The sequence below is a fragment of the Peromyscus leucopus genome, chromosome 22 (genome assembly GCF_004664715.2).
Source record: "Peromyscus leucopus breed LL Stock chromosome 22, UCI_PerLeu_2.1, whole genome shotgun sequence".
Classification (NCBI taxonomy): Eukaryota; Metazoa; Chordata; class Mammalia; order Rodentia; family Cricetidae; genus Peromyscus; species Peromyscus leucopus.
The window spans coordinates 27,310,472-27,329,468 of NC_051081.1; positions in this window are offsets into that span (position 1 = coordinate 27,310,472).

Consider the following 18,997-nt stretch of genomic DNA (forward strand, 5'->3'; position numbering starts at 1 on the left):
AAGAGAACAGTCTCCCATTCCCGGCACGCCCCTGTCCTCATCTGCTGCATTGTGGGGTGGCTCTCTCCTTAAGACTCTGTTGTTGCCATGCTATTTAGACTTTCTTTTTTTTCCTACCCATTTGTGCCCTGAAATTATTTTTTCAATCTTGTTTCTTCTCTCAGCAAATCCTGGTGCCAGGCCCACAGTAGACAGGAAGATGCTTCCCCTGGGAAGTTGGGTGGTCCTGCTGCTCGTGACGGGGCGGGCTCATCTGAAGCATAACTAAATGGAGCTAATAAAAATACTGGAGTTGGGGCTTCTCAGATGCCTTTTCCTGGGAGTGGTGCTTATCATTTCTATGTAACATGTTCCTTAATACTTAGAAGATTCTTTAAGGGCCAATAATGCTAGCTTCATTTTACAGATAAGGGACCTCAGACTCAGATAGTGTGAGCATTTTCCCCAGGGTCTTTCATGTATTGAAACAAGATCTTGGATTTATATTTAAGGCTTCCTGACTCTCAATCAGTGAGGCTGTTTTAATACTTACAATTGTCTTTTTTGCTATTTTTAAATTTAAATTTTTTTGGCAAGTAAAGGACAAATAAAATACAAATGTACTAAAAAGCATATGAAGAACTATTCAAAGATAATGAAAATTGAAAAGCCATGATATCTGGTGTAGCACAAATTGCTAAATGGTCTTATTAATAGAAAACCCAGAGCCAGACATTGGGGTGAAAGCTGAAAGATCAGAGAAACAGAACAAGCTACAGCCAACCTCATCTTACCAACTCCTCAGCCACCAGAGTGAGACTTCCTGTTTACTCACGCCTTATATTCCTTTCTGTGTCCTGCCCTCTTACTTCCTTCCTAGATTTGGGATTAAAGGCGTGTGTGCCTCCCAAATACTTGGTAGCAAAGGCGTGCATTCTCAAGTGCTGGGATTAAAGGTGTGTGCCTGGCTCTGTTTTCAGTGCGGGCCTTGAACTCACAGAGACCCAGATCTCTGTCTCCCGAGTGATAGGATTAAGGGTGTATGCCACCACTCTCTTGCCTCTATGTCTAATCTAGTGGCTGGCTCTGTCCTCTGATCCCCAGATAAGTTTATTAGGGCACACGATATGTTGGGGTACACAATATATCGCCACGGTCTGGGGTGAGGGAATTTTTAGAAGTAGAAGTGATGGTTCCCAGTGTTGTGGATGTAACGGGTGGTACTAAACTGTCCCTTGAAAATGACAAAAAAATTTGTAATGGTAAAATTTATGTAATACAGTTTTACTGGATTAAAAATAGCAAAAGGGAGTGATTCCCTTAATGGGTAACAAAACATTGTTTGATTTTAATTATATTGGCAAAAAATAGGAATCTAGACTCCATGGCAGACGTGCTGTGGCCTTGTTGGGCGCCTGATGGTAGGTAATATGGCTACTCTGGAAAGAAATCCAAAAGCACTTGGTTGAATATACCCTCCCACCCACCCAGCTCCTCTCCAGTGCATGTGACAGTGAGTTCAGAAACACACGGGGAACTAAGGAACCAAAGGTGAGAGATCCACAGGATGAAAGATGAAACACCCCAAGTGAAGGCCTAGAGCTCACCTTGCACCTAGGTCCCCACAGTCTCCCCTTTTGTGGCTCTCTCATGCTCATTTTCTTCATGACTTTGCTCCAACGCCAGCCTGGTCAGGCCAGTCCTATCTACCCTAAAATGTCACCCCACTCCGAACATGTCCTTTTCCTCTTCTCTGCTTTATTTTTCTTTTGCAGCATCTATTGATTTTAATAATAGTTCCATTTGATTTTGTTTTTATTGGACGCTACACTGCTAAGATAAATATAGGCCCCAGAATGAAAGAGGTTTTTTTTTTAATCTATTTTATTCGTGTATACATTCTTGGCTCTTGAATCCAAAACATACTCAGCATACAGTAAATACGAACTAAATGCATGATGGGAAATAGATTAGATGGTTACCGATAGTGAAGAGAATGAATAATCAGGATCAGTGGGATAAAAACCATTCAAGAAAAATCCTGGAGCCTTGTGTGAGGCAGTGGTGCTGGGAAGGGAGTCCACTCCCCATACCTGGACATCGGCAGTAGCAACAATGCCTCCAACTAAATCAATTAATTTGGCGGCTTCAAGGAAATCCTCACTTGTTTTTTTTTTAGAGCCACAAGATCACCATTTCCTGGTTTAGAGCCTTGAGGTTGTTGCTTGCTTGGCATTAAGATGAAATAGATAACTGAGAACAAAATTTGTGGCATTGGGTGGGGAGGTAGTTCAGTTGGCACGTACCAAGCCCTGGGGTTCCATACCCAGTCCTGCCCCAACATGGCCTGGTGACACACATCTGGAGTACCAGCATTTGGGGGGCGGAGGTAGGAGGAGCAGACATTCAAGGTCGTCTCAGCTACATAGTCGGTTCAAGGCTAGCCCGAGCTATATTGAAGGCTCTTCTGGATGGACAGGACTAGGGGCAGAGAGTAAAACTGCTGCCCAGTTTCCTCAAGGTGCTGAGCAACTTGTCGTCACCCCTGGTTGCTTGGCAGCACGTGTTCTTTCCAAAATCCTTTGTCACTACACAAAAGCTTGGTACCCTAGTCTCGTATCCAGCACAAAAACCTCCAATCTCTCTTCAGAATGTTCTCTATTGAAACTTTTTATTATTCTCATAAATGGTGAACTTGATAGCTCTTGAAAATATTGCCTCTTTTTTTTTTTTTTTTTTTTTTTTTTTCCTGTTTTCGCTCCATAGCATGTGAGGCGATCAGTACAGTCTTCACATTACACATCCATTCTTTTATGGGACTTTTAAAAATGCAGGCTGGCAATTTAAGAGTCTATGTAATGAGGCAGCCTTTTCCAACTCATGATGCTTTTACTGTGCGCAGGTATAAAACACAAGAGTTACACCTTCATAACACAAATGCACTGAAATATCTCGGACTTTATCGTGTTTGATGCTACATCAATTTTTCATACATAGATATACGATTTGCCTTGAACTCTTCTATAACAGCTTTGAGAACTCTCCCTTGGGTGGCTGGAACTCACTGCAGGGATCTGATACTGGTTCAGTGTCCCAGAGGCTGCTGAGCAGGGCTGAGCACACACCTTTGAGGCATCAATGCAAATGGAAAGTTTGCCAACGCAATTAGCCTTTGTTAAATTTATAATTCCACTGTTGTCAGAAGTAAAGAGATTAGTATGAGAAAAAATTTATATACCTTTCCAAGCACAGAAGGAGCCGAATGAGTAGCAGGGGCAACTTACAGATATAGGGAAGAGATGAGCAGAGGAGAATTTTTGGCAAGCAATGGAAAACTATAAGGAAGAGGTTGAGAGCATGGTAAAGGAAAAACTGATTAAATACTAAACATGAGCCACTAGTTGTGAGCAAAAGGTAAACTCGGTGAAGAGCAAAAGGTAAACTCGGTGAAGGAAAGATGACTGGGGACTTGAATGCACCTTCTTCTTTGGGTCATTAAAACTAACTACAAAAAGGGAAGGTTGAAAAGATTTCTGCTCTCCAAGGCTGCCTGGACGCCAGTGAGTTGGACAATACTGGGCAGTGCTGACAGTAATCTAGGATAAACAGACAAAAGACGAATAAATCCGGATAAGTCACTGTGACTGCCGGCCGTGGCATGAAAGGGGTTAACAGACCTAGCGGCTGATGGCAGGGATTGGAGAGTTGCCTAGAAATCCCAGCATTGCTCAGCACTGCTGACGTGGCAGGTTTGCAGAGCACAAAAGCACCTTGTGCAAAACCAGGGTTCACAGGAGGAAGCAGGAGATTATAGGCCTTGTGGCTCCCCATGGTGCCGGGTAAGCACATTGCGTCTGAAATAAAAGCTGGTTCACGGAACATGGCTAACTGGGGCTCTGCTGACATAAGCTGTGTTTACTCTACTGTGCAGTTTCTGTCGGTAGGCCCTGGGCCAGCGGGAGAGTCTCTGCCATCTCGTGTCCTCTCCCGCGATAGGGACAGCATACACCAGGGAAGATCTTCTCCTAGCAGTGGTCATGCTGCAAGAGGGTAATAGGAACGAGGTGAGGTTTTGTAGAACTGGCCGCGTGGGTCCGGCCCACGCTTTCAGCTAAGATTCCATCACAGGAACCAGGTCAAGGGCCTGGGACTAGTTGCCCATGAAGAGGAAATGGCAAAGGCTAAGGGCTACAGCCGGTGTTTGAGCACGTAACCAGTTCGTTCTAGGCCCTGGGTTCAAGGCCAGCACTGGCAGAGGAGGAGGGGAGAGAGAGGAGAGGCTTTGGCAACAGAGCGAATGAATGTTGAAGAGAAGAGGGAAGAATCAGCATCAGTAATTCAAGTGACCATGCCATTCATTCATTCACTTTTAACCCTTCTTTGTCCTTATGCTTATCATACACTTTGTCAACAGCATTCAGGTAGATTTTTTAAATTGTCTAGGTTGACTCTGCATTTAAAAAAATTTAATCCGTTTATATTTATTGTAATTACTGACATGGTTGGTGTTATTTGTGCACCCTATTTGTGTCTTTTATTAATTTTCTGTCTTCGTTGATTTTTCCTTTTCTGTCTTCTGTTTGATCAATGACATTTTTATGTTCATCACTTGCTCACTATTGTTTTGGAATTGCACATTATGTCTCTGAAAAGCTAGGGCTTCCCTCTAAATTTCAAACTATCGGTAGCTACAATTTTTTTTTGTTCAGTTTACTTCTTAATTTTACTTACCTTTTTACCCTGATAAGACTCTCAGACCACTTTAATTCTGTCCTCTGTGTCCTATTATTTGTTGATAATTTTAGTGTTACTCTTTCAAGATACAAAATTAGATTGCCTTAATTCTCTCTTTAAAGGGTTATGCACACCTTTAATTTTAACACTTGGGAAGCAGAGGCAAACAGTTTCCTGTGAGTTCGGGGACAGCCAGGAATACATAGTGAGACCCTGTCAAAATAGTATCTATTATCGGGAAGAGAAGAATTGACAGGTAATTTTAACATAACACAGCACATATATTAGAATTAAAATTGCATCATCTTAATCAGGAAACTCTAGAGATTTCCCCACTAAGACCAGAAACTCGGCCAAGATGCTCACTATATTTACTAGTGTCCTGAAAATATGAGCCAATGCAATTCGACAAGAGAAATCTATTGAAGAAAACAATTGAGTAAAACAGTTGAACACTATCCCCATTTCTGGATATAGATGTGTGTACACATGTATCTCTGCTGGTTTTGCAGTGAAGACAAAACCCTACTACAACGAGCATGTGTGGTACCCAGGACTTGCCTTGTAGATGTCGATCTTCAACAAACAAATCAGAGCCCCTTGGAAAATAGATGAACCTAGGAACTGAGACAGGAGAACATGAGCTGTGAGATGAATCTGAAACATGTTTGTATTTAACAGTAAGAAAGTGGTTAAAAAAAAAAGAAAGATATTAATGTGCTAAAAGGAGCCAGAAGCCATCATGAAGGACCACTCGTAGACAAATACAGGAAAAATGAAACACGATATTAATGAACTAAAACACACAGCGTTCAATATCAACTTATGGATATATACTGGTATAAATTACAGACAGTTAACTAAATGGATAAGGGAAGGCCCTTCTTTATAATGGAATCCATACTAGTAACTGAAGAAAGAACCACAAAAATAGACAGCTGTTGTTTAGCAAACAACACAGTAATTGCTGAAAGATGAGAAGCAGGAAACTCATTTTATTTATTACTTAAGTAGAGAAAATTGTATCTGTATAGTGGAGAAGTCTGGAAGAACCCTGTTAACTTGGTGGTCACAGTTAACAATCTGAGTAATTAGAGAAGTTGGTAGAGTCTACCTAACTGAGATATAGAGAATGGAATGCCACATCTCCTCTGTCCCCTTATGGCCACAAATCCAAACCAATGAGCCATGTTCAGACTTACAGGTGGATACCTCTCAAAGCTATCCAAGTTGTGAAAGGTTAGAACTGACTAGAGAAACTGAGGCAACAAGACATCTAAGTACAACACAATGTTAAAATCAACCCTGGAGCAGAAAATGAACAGCAGCAGCCACGAGAAACCAGTAAAGGGCCAATGAAGTCTATGGATTCAGGGATGGTCGTGTACCGCTGGTAATTTTCCATTTTGATAATATTACAGCCACATGACATGGTAATATTTGAGGGAGCCAGATGAATAGCATAAAAATTCTCTGAACTATGTTTACAAGATTTTTTTTCCTCCATAAACCTGAAATTATTTCAATATAAAAACATACATTAAAAAGATGATGTCATGAATGGAAAATTGGATGAGAAATAGAAAATAACTAAGAAATAACATTGGGTTTGTTTTAGGAGATCTGTATTCATGAATTTTGGCTCTCGAACATTCAGCTTCCTTATTTATAGAAGGAAAGAAATAATTTGCCCTTTTGAGTATCAGGTGGGATGAAGTTGGCTAAAAAAAAATAAATAAATCCCTACTCATTAGGAATGCTGTGCAAATGATGATTACTAATTACAATTTCATATGCCTTTTTTATTGGAGATGATCAGAAGTTTCAGAAATGCTATCTTTCTCTTAATATTTCCTGCTATGGCGGTTCACAGCAAATTCCAAGGTTTTCTAGTGGTAACCACCTGTGTTGGAGTATAAGTCTACATGGATGAGAAGCAATGGGAGCTGGATCCTGGGGGGAGTAAAGGACTGAATGTGTCTGGTGGTAAACAAACCCCCTGTCACTTGCACAAATGAGGGGCTCCAAGTGCTTTTTAAATGACACAAAAGAGGGCCCCGGTCTCTTTATAGAAGGGATTCAGCGGAGCCTGCACAAAGCTCAGTCACACACATCAACATATTTCTCATGATGTTTCAGTGTTAATTTTTTTTTTTTTTTTTTTAAAAAGGAACGCCACTATTTGGGAAGACGTGTACAATAGGTGACATCTGTGTCTGGGTGAGGGTGGCCAGGGGCTGGCAGGGACACTGGGGAGACCGGCCTCAGAATTCCCATCAGAGTACAATGAATAGGATTTCTGTGTGGAAGGGCAAAGCTTGAGAGCAGACGTGACTGAAATTGCATCCAAGCCAAGAAAAGGCCACAAAAGAGACGTGCAAGAGGCTTAGAAACATTAGCATTAAAACCACAATGTGCTCTCCAAAAAGAAATCTGCAACGTTCTGTGGAGGAATTCAAAGGCCGATGATCAAACGAGAGAAAGGGCCTGCAATAAATACAATAAACGATGAATACACTTACAATATATGTACTTAAAAATCAATGAGAAAACCTCAAATGAACTACCAGGAAGAAAAGAAGCCAATGTGTGAATGTGTGTGTGTGTTCACATTGTGCAAAATGTGAGTGAATACACACATACACACATAAGCACACATGCACGTACAAGTGGATAATAATCATGTGGGGAGAAACATTTACTCATATGAGAACGTCATAGAGATACAAATTTGAAATGATATTGAAACACCATTTTTAGCCTGCCTGTTTGGCACCGATATTTTTAAGGAAAGTATTCAATACCTGGAGGGTGAAGATCTGCATCCCTGGCCTATGCATACTTGCAGCAGACAATGAAATTACTGCAACCTTCCACAAAGTGATTGGGCAAGCAGTATCATGAAGACCACCACCAAAACTACCCCCAACGACCCCCAAATCACCCCGAACTCAAAAGACCCAAATCAGTTTTTAATCTTTGGCCCTTCTAGGAACCTTAGGCTGCTCTGTGTTGTTGTAACAGAATACCACAGACTGCATAATCTATAATCTAAGGGAATTTCTCACAGGTCTGGAGGTTGGGGGAACGGGGTAGAATAGCAAGGTGGTAGTCTCTAAGCAGGGTCTTCATGGGTTATCTTCCTACAAAATAGGGAGGTAGCAGGCTGAGAGAGGGCATGAAAAAGTAAAAGACCAAACTGGGAGCCTCAGTCTGTGTTGCTTTATTTTGTTTCATTTGATTTTTACTGAGACAGGGTTACCTCATGTCGCATAGACTGGCCTCAAACTCCTAGGCTCAAGAGATCCTCTTGTCTCCACCTCTGGAGTAGCTGAGGCTGTGTGTTCAATCCCTTTTCAGTTAATATTAATCCACTCTAACTCCTCTGTGGTCTAATCATCACAAAGGTTTCTCTTCTGAACACGGCTTTATTGGAGATTTAACTTCCAACACATGGTTTTGGTGGGACACTTTCCAACCATCACAACCCGAGCCTAAATGGAGAGCATGGAGTGCGCAGAGTCCCCGGGCTGGAGGTCACCTGACTCAAGAGAACCATGACCCTAGAGACCCAAAGGTTAGGGCAAGGGTGTAGTAGAACATTATTTTAAGATGTGTTATATTTGTTTATGCTCTGGAACATTTGTTTAATGATGCAAAGATGTGTTGCATTCAAAGGTGTGTTTAACTCTGTGAAGCTGTGTTACTGTGCCTGTCTAAAACACCTGATGGTCTAATAAAGAGCTGGATGGCCAATAGCAAGGCAGGAGAAAGGATAGGAGGAGCTGGCAGGCAGAGAGAAAAAAATGGGAGGAGAAATCTGGGCAGAAAAAGCAGAAGGAGCAAGAACAAGGAGAGGAGGATGTGAGGGGCCAGCCACACAGCCACACAGCCACACAACCACACAGCAACACAACCACACAGCCAACCACGGAGCAAGAGCGAAAGTAAGATTACAGACGTAAGAAAAGGAAAAAGCCCAGAGACAAAAGGTAGATGGGATAATTTAAAGATAAGAAAAGCTGGCTAGAAACAAGCCAAGCTAAGGCCAGACATTTATAATTAAGAGCGAACCTCTGTGTGTGATTTGGGAGTTGGGTGATGGGCCCCCAAAGCACCAAAAGAGAAAAAAAAAACCAACAGTGCAAGGGAGGCTTTCCTACCACTTGCCGTGGCACAACTGTCACTGTCTGCCTAGGCGCCTTCACCAAGGTGCTGCGCGGTGTGCCACAGCCCTGGTCATGACTGGCATGACCACAGAGTGGGTATCACCAATTTTAACAGTCCAGCTCCAGCTTTCTTGTACAGCTTTGGCTTGCTGTATCTCTCCCCTTGGCAGTATGGATTGTGGCTTCCATCTACATTCAGATGCCGGGTCCAGTTCTAGGCACATGTCCTGTACAAATCCATTCAATCCTCAAGCAGCCCCCCAACATGTCACCAATATTACAGAAGAGAAAAACACCGAACGATTTGCTAGTGACAACAGCCAGGAAGACAAAGTTTTAGCGTCCCCTAAGCTGCTGAAGGCACTCCAGGCCACGGGCAGGGTCACAGCAGGTGAAATACAGAAGATATCCAATCTTTTAGAATCATGAATCAGGATGTCTGTCTAGGAATATTGCTCAATTGGGAGAGGCTTGGCCTTGCATGCATAAAGCTGGGTTGAAGCCCCAGGACAGAAAACAATAAAATAAAGTCCAATCAAAAGAAGGTGTCACACAAGGCCTCTATTGATTGAATGATGATAATAAACGGTATAATCCACAGCATCTGTCTGGGCAGTGTTTGAGTTTGCCGCATAAATCCCCATTCAAGTAAAGAAACTCTAACTAGGTACAAAATAAAACATTGTTCCGTTCTCTCTCTCTCTCTCTCTCTCTCTCTCTCTCTCTCTCTCTCTCTCTCTCTTCCTCCCTCCTTCTCACCTTCCTCCATCCTTCCCTGGCCCCTTCATGGTTTTTGTTTGTTTGTTTACTTTTTTAAGATAGGGTCTCCCTCTGTAGCCTAGGCTGACCTGGAGTCTGGAACTCACCATATAGCCAAGGCTGGCTTCAGGTTCTCGGTAACGCTCTTGCCTCAGCCTTCCAAATGCTGGGACTACAGGTGAGAGCCATCAGACCCTTCCCCTTCCCACCGAGCTCTCGTTAAGAACTACAGGCTAATTGAGAACAGACATGCTTCACTAGCTGAGAGGCACAGGCAAAGGCATATTTGGGGCCAGCTTGCTTTTCCTGTTTTCCAAATGCAATGTTTTGATTTGTGTCTATAGATGTTTGGCCCGATATATATCTGCATCTCTACCTGAGGAGGCCAAAAAGGGAGGTTGGTCCCTGGAATTATAGTCAGCTGTGAGCTGTCATGTGGATGTTGGGAATTGAACCCGGGTCCTCTGCAAGAGCAGCCAGTGCTCTTAACCACTGAGCCATCTCTCTCTAGTGCCTCCAAAATATTAATGGCATCCAGACTTATTTTAGAACCTGATCCAATTCTTCCCTTCCACTCTGCTCTTAAGCCAAAGAAGCTTCGTTTGATTTGTTGGTAAGAAAAAATGTTTTGCTTTCACATATTTTGTGATGTATTGGTGTTTAAAAATTAATTAGCATAGAAGATTAATTATAAAACCCTTGAACTAAATGAACCCTAATTATGATGAGAGCTGAATGCAACCACTTCATTAGTAGATGGGCAAGAAAATGGGCACAGTGAACAGAGCAAGATAGTCATGGCCACAGAGCAGGCAGTGGAGAGGATACACACTTCTTGGATCCCGGAAGGCTAGTGGTCAGTGTCCAGCTGGAGGGTGTTGTCGCCATGCCTACCAATCTCGTGGAGCCCAGGGAACCTGAGTGCCACAGTTCTCTCCATAAGCATAGCTTTGAGAGGTTTCTCAGAACTCAGAGGAAGACATCACCGGACTTGGTGAGCTTCAGTGTATTTATTTAATGTTTGCTCACTGTCAAGCTTTCACCTTCAAAGATACCTCAGTCTGTTTAATCTTCCCTAGGAAGCATGACTCTTCCCTGATGGTCTAGCCTCAGCCTTCTTGTTCCCTCAAATAGACAAGCTTAAGGACACAGAGGGAAGAAGAAGGCAGGAGCTAGACCATTAGGGAAGATCGGTCTTGTTTCTGAATGTGTCTTAATTTCCCTTAGCTGTTATTCATCACTATCTCAATAATTCTTTTGTGGATTAAATGGGTTTTTTGACTACTCTCAAATGTGTGGTGATATTGTGTTCCCCAATATACTGTGCACCCTAATAAACTTATCTGGGGTCAGAGAACAGAACAGCCACTAGATATAGAGGCCAGAAAATGCTGGCACACACACCTTTAATCCTAACATTTTGGAGGCAGAGATCTATCCGGATCTCTGTGAGTTCAAAGCCACACTGGAAACAGCCTGGCATGGTGACAAATGCCTTTAAATCCCAGGAAGTGATGGCAGGAAGCATAAAGGTATGTAAGGTGTGAGGACCAGGAACTAGACTGGGTAAGCTCTTAGGCTTTTAGTAGCAGTTCAGATGAGATTCACTCTGGATGAGGACTCAGAGGCTTCCAGTCTGAGGAAACAGAATCAGCTGAGGAACTGGCAAGAGGAGGTAGCTGTGGCTGGTTCTGTCTCTCTGATCTTTCAGCGTTCACCCCAATACCTGGCTCTGAGTTTGTTTTTATTAATAAGACCTTGTAAGATTTGTGCTACACAAATGTGTGTATTGGAGCCCTAAGCCTCTGTGTGATGGCACTTGATGATGAGTCCTGGGGGGGGGCAATTATGTTTAGATGAGTTCATAAGGGTGAAGTTCCCATCATGGGATTAGTGTCCTCATAGGGAAAGGGAGAGGGATCAGGTAGATCAGCCCCACCCCAACCCCGCCTCTGCTATGTGTGAACACAGAGAGAAAGGACCTTCCATAGGGTCTGTAGGCACCTTGACCTTGTTTTTCCCTGTCTTCAGAAATAAGAAATATATTCCTGTTACTTAAGCACCCAGCCCATGGTCTCTGTTATGGCATCCTTAGCTTACTGATACACTCTGCAGACACTTCAGATCAAATATTCTGTTCCCATCTCCGGCACTTAACCATACAGACTAGCAGGACAGAATCAGAGCATTGGGACCTCTCTTGCTTCCATTTCATTATATATACATATATAATTTCTTTAATATATATATATATATTAAAGAAATGCATGATGGTGGGGGCATTGATTTTTGTGGGTTTGGGATCAAACTCAAACTCAGGGACTTATGTCTCTGGTCGGGCATTTTCCCACTGAGCTACTACCATCAAATCCATCCCTCTGCAGCATACAACTCACTCCAAGGCTCTTAGTTACAGAGTAGTATACATCCATCACCACAATTGGGTTTAGAACATTTCATCACCCCAGGAAGAGTCCCACACCCCATTATCCATCTTTCAGTTCCTTCTAGCTACCAGCCCATAGCAATCCCCAGTCAACCTTTTCTCTGTAAATTAACCAGTTCTAACATTTCACAACAATACAATCAGACACTATATGGCTTTCATGATCATCTTTTTTTGGTTAGCAAGGTGTCTTTATGGTTCATTTGTATTGCAACGTGAGCCGATCCTTTATTTCTTTCCATAGCTAATTAATATTCCACTGCCAGGACAGGTGTAGAAATTCCTGATTTGTTCCTTTGTTTCCTATCTTAGTACCTCCAGTTTGTTCATCTCAATGCATCTAATCTCTGGTCGAGGCTTATCCGTCCTTGGGTGTCTCTTCTGGCCTGCCACGCCTTCCTCCCATCCTGTTGTGCCTCTGGCAGAGTTGGGGGGCCGCTGGCTCTGCGTGCTTGTTCTGATGGCACCACACTTTCCTACCTGACTGGAACATTCTCCCGTCAGACTCAACATAGCACATTCCTCCATGTTCTTCTCTCCTCTCGTTTCTCACTCTTTCTGCTCAGTCGACCCAATGGCCGTTCTGCCAGGGCACATGTCACTTGCTATCATAACGGAGTCTTCATGAACTCCTTAAATCCCAAGGCTGAGTTTTATTCTTGTCTAACTTCAAGATCTGCTATGGGCCTTGGAATAAAAGTCAAATAGATGGTCAGCTACAGAAAAAGTCTAATATTTTAAACATTTCTGATAGCCCACAAAATAAGAAATAATTTGAAGAACTTCATCTCAGCACAGATGTGGAAATGAGTTACTAAACACCAGGCTTGTCTAAGGATAAACAAAACAAACAAACATAAAACCCAAACTACCATAAAAAACACAGCTATTTTATTGCCAGTTTTAATTTACTAACTAAAAATTCACTGACCACACTATTTTACTTTCACTTAATAACTCAAATATCTCAGTAAATAACTGGTTTAAAGGAAAAAATTGCTTTTGAATTTCCAGGCGAAGCTCCTTCCACTGAACTCAGTGAATTCTGATCATGTAATCCTTGGAACCACGGCATACAGATTCTGGTGCCCAAGGAATATGTGGCTACATATTAAACCTAAGGAGCCAAAACAGAGTTCATCCTTAGGAAGCCACAGCTGATCCTTGGCCTACCGACCAGTGTTCTTAACTCATTCTGATCCTGAAGTTAATTCCATGGCTCGTGCTTAATGGCATTGGAAGAATTAAAAAGAAACCTTGCTTCTGCAGAGTTCACACTCTCTTTAATATGTAGCAGTAGTATTGGGATGCCCTTTTGGAATTCTGAATGGATGATTGGATTGTAAACGCTTATGGCTTTGACCAACAGGCTCATGGGATATGTGAGATTCAAACAGATCCCATCTTCTATATTCGGAAGCACAAAGGAGCCTGAGTAAAGGGGACGTCTCAAACACCAGGATCTAGTGAAATTTCATGAAACCTATCCAAGTATTTTTCCTCTTTTTTTCTTGTGCCTACCTCCAACCCACTTTGAGACAAGATCTTATATGTAGTCTGGTTTAGCCTCAAATACATGACTATCCTCCTACTTCAACCTCTTGAGGTCTGAGGTTACAAGTGTACACCACCACACCAGGTACTTGTCTCAAGATCTTATATGGAGTCTAGTTTGGCCTCAACTCCAATCTCAGCTTTCTGAGTTCTAGGGTACAGGTGTACACCACCACACCAGGTACTTGTCTCCATTCTGTTTCCTGAAAGATGACTTGAATTAGCTAGTTAGATCTTAGAGTTCAAGTTCTGATTAATTAAAGCACTCTGTGTTTCAACATTACTCTCATGGTGGGATGTGACGTCTGGTCCTGATTTGAGGGCTCTAGGAAGTAGCTAAAATGATTACCAAGTGCACCTAACTAGGCAGGGCATGAGCCCCAACTTCTACCTCCCCGGCAGTGCGTGGCTGCAGAGATGTCTGGTCGGCCTTTGCTGCCTTCCGGCTGCTGCTGCTGTTTTTCTCTGGAACTTCCTAGAAGTCCCATCCCATGCAGTCCCCTTTGAACAACTGCCAAGAATGGAGCCAACCCTCAGCTCTCTTAAATGCTTCTGGTGGACGAGCCTGTGGAGAGTGAAGGCTCACAGGCAGTGAAAAGATAGAGTTTCTGCAGAGAGCTTTGTTTTCAGAGTCTTAACCAAGAGGGAAGCTTGCATATGGTCAAATGATTTCTGGCTGCCTGTGAGCCATTTAGGCTACTGTAAAATTCTAGGCTCTTGTCAAAGTCACTGTGGCACTCAACTTCTGAAAACTGTTTCCCACATACTGTACCACGAGCAAAGACTTTACAAGGGAATAATTCCAGTGATGACACAGAACCGTATTCTCATGTAGAAAACTATGCTAGAATAAGAAACCCATAGTCAGGGAGCTCAGACATCTATAAATGTTCTTCAGACTTGTGACCAATTTTAAGTGTGACGTCATGGGATGAGACTTTGAGAAGTCAGAGAGGGAAATGCACATAAGGAGGACCAATGATGCTGAGCAGAAAGTATTGCGTCTGGGGACACAGAACTTGCAGTTCACATCCTTCCGACCTGGATGAGATTTGTGATCCTCTCAGCTTCTCCACTGAGCCCACAGAAGGGCCATGACCTTTGGAAAGGAGCAAAGGCCACTTTCCAAAATTAAGAAAATCACTGAAAGATTAATGACCAGGCTTCCATAGACGACCCCTTAAAAACCTAATCGAGCCTTCAAGGGAGATGCGATCCCTTGGTGATTTTTTTTTTTTTTTGCTTGAATAAAATGCAATACCCTTCAGAAGAAAAATAATGAAATCCAGAATTCTCAAATGTGGCGTCCATGGTGTTTCTGTATCATTGGATAATTTTTACAAACGTAGATATGAATGACATTGGAAAATGCCATCAATGATAAGAATGGGGTGGAATGTCCAATAGCAGCAGACTGAGTGACAACTTCATTTTGGAATTAGATGACAAGGACGACAAGATAATTCAAAATATGTTAACCCATCTACAGAGCGTGTAGATAGATAACGATGATGCGAAGACTATAATTCAAAGAACGGAACCCACAGAGGTTCCGGGGATGAAAGAATAATATCCAAAAAGCAAATGCGTTGAACAGGATTGGCACGTGTTGGACGTGACAGGTTTATCAGTTTGAGAGGTGTGTCACCCGCCATTGTTGTAACTGAAGCAGAGAGAACAGACAGGAATATGACTGAAGAGAACATTAGCGACCTCTGGGATAGCATCACATGATCAGCATGCATATAAGTGGAGTCTCCAAGCAGAGAAAAAAAGAAGGTGGGAAAATGGCTAAAATATTCCACCTTTAAGAAATAACAAGAAAACAAAAATTCTCAAGCCACGGACTCAGGAATCCTCAGTAAAATAGATATAAAGAAAAAAATACATTTAGTAACGTAAGGCTTAACATTCATGCTGAGAGGGAAAGGAGCACCATATGTGCAGGAAAACTATGATAAAAATTAATCTCGTCCGGTCATCAGAGATACCACACACAGTGAAAGTGATGGGGGGAAAGGCGACCTAGAGTTTAATTCCAATGGGGGGGGGTGTATCACATTAAAATTAAGACCAAGTAAAAATGAAAAGAGGTTGGGCAGTGGTGGCGCACGCCTTTAATTCCAGCACTGGGAGGCAGAGCCAGGCGGATCTCTGTGAGTTGAGGCCAGCCTGGGCTACAGAGAGAGTTCCAGGAAAGGCACAAAGCTACAGAGAAACCGTCTCGAAAAAAAAAAAAAAGAAGAAGAAAAAAGAAGAAGAAGAGAAGAAGAAAAAAAAAATGAGCAACGAAAAAATGTAGAATAAAAATGCATAAGAGAGTTCCCCCTGACTAAGGTGGAATGATGTAACATTTTTTTTCTTTTTTTTTTCCAAAAGATTGACTTTCTAGCCGGACAGTGGTGGCACACGGCTTTAATCCCAGCACTCGGGAGGCAGAGGCAGGCGGATCTCTGTGAGTTCAAGGCCAGCCTGGGTTACTAAGTGAGTTCCAGGAAAGGCGCAAAGCTACACAGAGAAACCCTGTCTTGCAAAACCAAAAAAAAAAAAAAGATTGACTTTCTAATTTGTATGTCTGTAAGCACATGCCTGTGAGTGCAGGTACCTGCATGTGCCGGGAAAGAAAGTTAGATGCCCTGGACCTGGAGCTGCAGGTGAGTGTGATCTGCCTGTATGTGGGTGCTGGGATCCAAACTCAGGTCCTCTAGAAGAGTATTGCACAGGTGTCTACCCACTGCGTCATCTCATCTGCCCAGAGATCCGAATCTCACTTTAAAAGTATCTATTTATTTAATTTGAAGTGTATGGATGTATACTACGGGTTTGTATATGTGCCACACACATGCAGTGCCATTGGAGGCCAGAAAAGGATGTTAGAGCTCCTAGAACTGGATTCACAGACAGTGTGAGCTGACACGTGGGTGCTGGGAACTGAACTCGGGTCCTCTGCAAGAGCAAGAAGCACTCTTAACTGCTGAGTCATCTCTCCAGCCCCGAGATCTGAATTCTCAGGAAGACATGAGGAACAGAGGACATACCAAGTATGTGATTAAAGGCAGAATATGACTCTTTTCCATGAGTTATTTCATAGATGACTGACTGCTTAGTATTGAGGAATTTCCATATTGAAGGAATAGAAATATTAACAAAGACTGGATATCTTGTTAATGTAAATACTCTACAGTTAATGCTGTACTGGCTCTGTACATTTTCACCATCAGTGGAGCTGGCTGAAGAGATTTCCGCACTACAGCCCCATGTCATCTGCAGTCATAGCCATGAAGAATGCCATTTGGAAACTGCCATCAGATTTATTCAAGCAAACAACAAACAAAAACCAAACCAAGAAAACAAAACAAAAATCTTTCCATCAAGTAAATTGCCAGTAAGAACAGTTTCCCTTGTGAATTTGATTTAAAACAACAACAGCAACAACCTTTAAGTAATAAATATCACCGTTATTCAAACTTTTAGAAGGGGGAATCATTCCTAATGTTTTGAGACGTGTGCATGTTGTGCTGTGTGCCTGGAATTCAGTCTTGAGCATTCTATCACATGGATCTTCAACAATTTGCAGACGATTTTCCCAGTTTCACACAAAGCCTTTTGTAAGCCTGGATGTCAGATTGGTATTTGTAAATATTCAAGACTATAATGTTCAGGCCATAGGATAGAGGTGCATGCTCAATTTTACAAGCTAAACTGAACTGTAGTTTGGTTGTGTTCCTGATGAGAAACCCATAGTACTTGTCTGGTTTGAGTTTTCTTGTCTAGGTAAGGAAGGATTCAGGAGATGCCGTCTCTAAGAGCTTTCCGTTATCACGTTCTATAATTGTATCACTAATATCTATTCTAGTACCTTCATTAACTTTATTTGAAAATAATATCAAATTGGCAAAATACTGCATAAACAAAAAGAATGCACATCTCCCTATGCCTTTTCCCTGGGTTTACCTTTGCTAATGTTTATCCCATTTTCTCTGCCGCTCATGCTGTCTTTAACCAGACATGGCTACACTAACCCCCTTAACAGAGTGCGTTTCCTCATCTCCTTGATGGTAAGCTGCACACAACTCAGTTCTTGATCCCTAAATCCTCCAGGGTGTGTTCTGGGGCCAGCAAGATGGTTCAGCAGGGAAAGATGATTGCTCCAGCCTGGAAACTTGATTTTATTTCCCAGGATCAGGAGAGTAAAAGGAGAGAACTTAGTCCTTCATGCTGTTCTCTATTCCCTGCTTGCACATGTGTGTGGCATGTCTGCGCGCGCACGCGCACACACACACACACACACACACACACACACACACTAAATAAACAAACAAAAATGTAATTAAAAAAGAATAGAGATGTATTCACAGGACAATCATAAACTTTTTAAGTTTATGTAAGTATAAAATTGTAATCTAATCCACAGTCCATACTCAGTGTTTTCTGGATTGTTGGCTCTTTAGTGCAGGATCCGCCTGAGGGTCATCGATGGCAGTGGATTGTGATGTGTCTTCATCTTCTGTGAATTTGGAAATTCTCATATCGTGTCTGGTAATTTTGAAATATCAACATTACCATCATCCTCCTTAACGGCCTTTAGTAGGAAATTCCTTAGTTGACAGGTGCTGAGGTGAAGGGTGGGTCCTACCATGTACATCTCCCAAGTCCACTTCTGAACTTAACCCTGCTGTGCCAAATAATAAGACATGCTAAATATCTTCCATTTTGTTCTCCGATGCCTTTTTGCACCTTTTTGTCCAAGTGCTCTGACAAACAAAAGAATTAAATTACAACATCAGTATCAATGACCCAAGCTGTTTGCTACCAGCCATGTCTGCCCTTCTGTCCTTACCAGAAAGGAATTTTTTAAATTGTTTTTATTTATTTTATTTTATAGTTATGAGTGTTTTCCCTGTACATGTGTATGTACACCATGTGTCTTGTGCCCTCAGAATTCAGAAGAGTGCATTGGACCCCCTGATCTGGAGTTAAAAGAATGGTTATGAGCTACCATTTGGATGCTGGGATCCGAACCTAGGTCCTCTGCAAGAGCAGCAATTGCTCTTAATCGTTACGTGATCTCTCCAGTCCCCAGGAATTAATTCTATGGTCACATATATAACTTCTTGGCTCATTCTGCTCCATTATAACAATGTGGTCGAATTCCAGTAGTCGTGACTGAACCCAACTCCACAAATGCTCCTCCTCGGTGAAGGAGTCTGCGAAACCCCCTGCTCCACCCCCACCCCCATCCCACCCACCTCCACACTGTTCTGCAGTCTCCTACATTAAACTCAAAGCCACACTTCTCAGGAGCAGCTAATCCGTGTGTCTCAGCTGCTGTCCCCTGCGTGGGTTTACTCTGCCG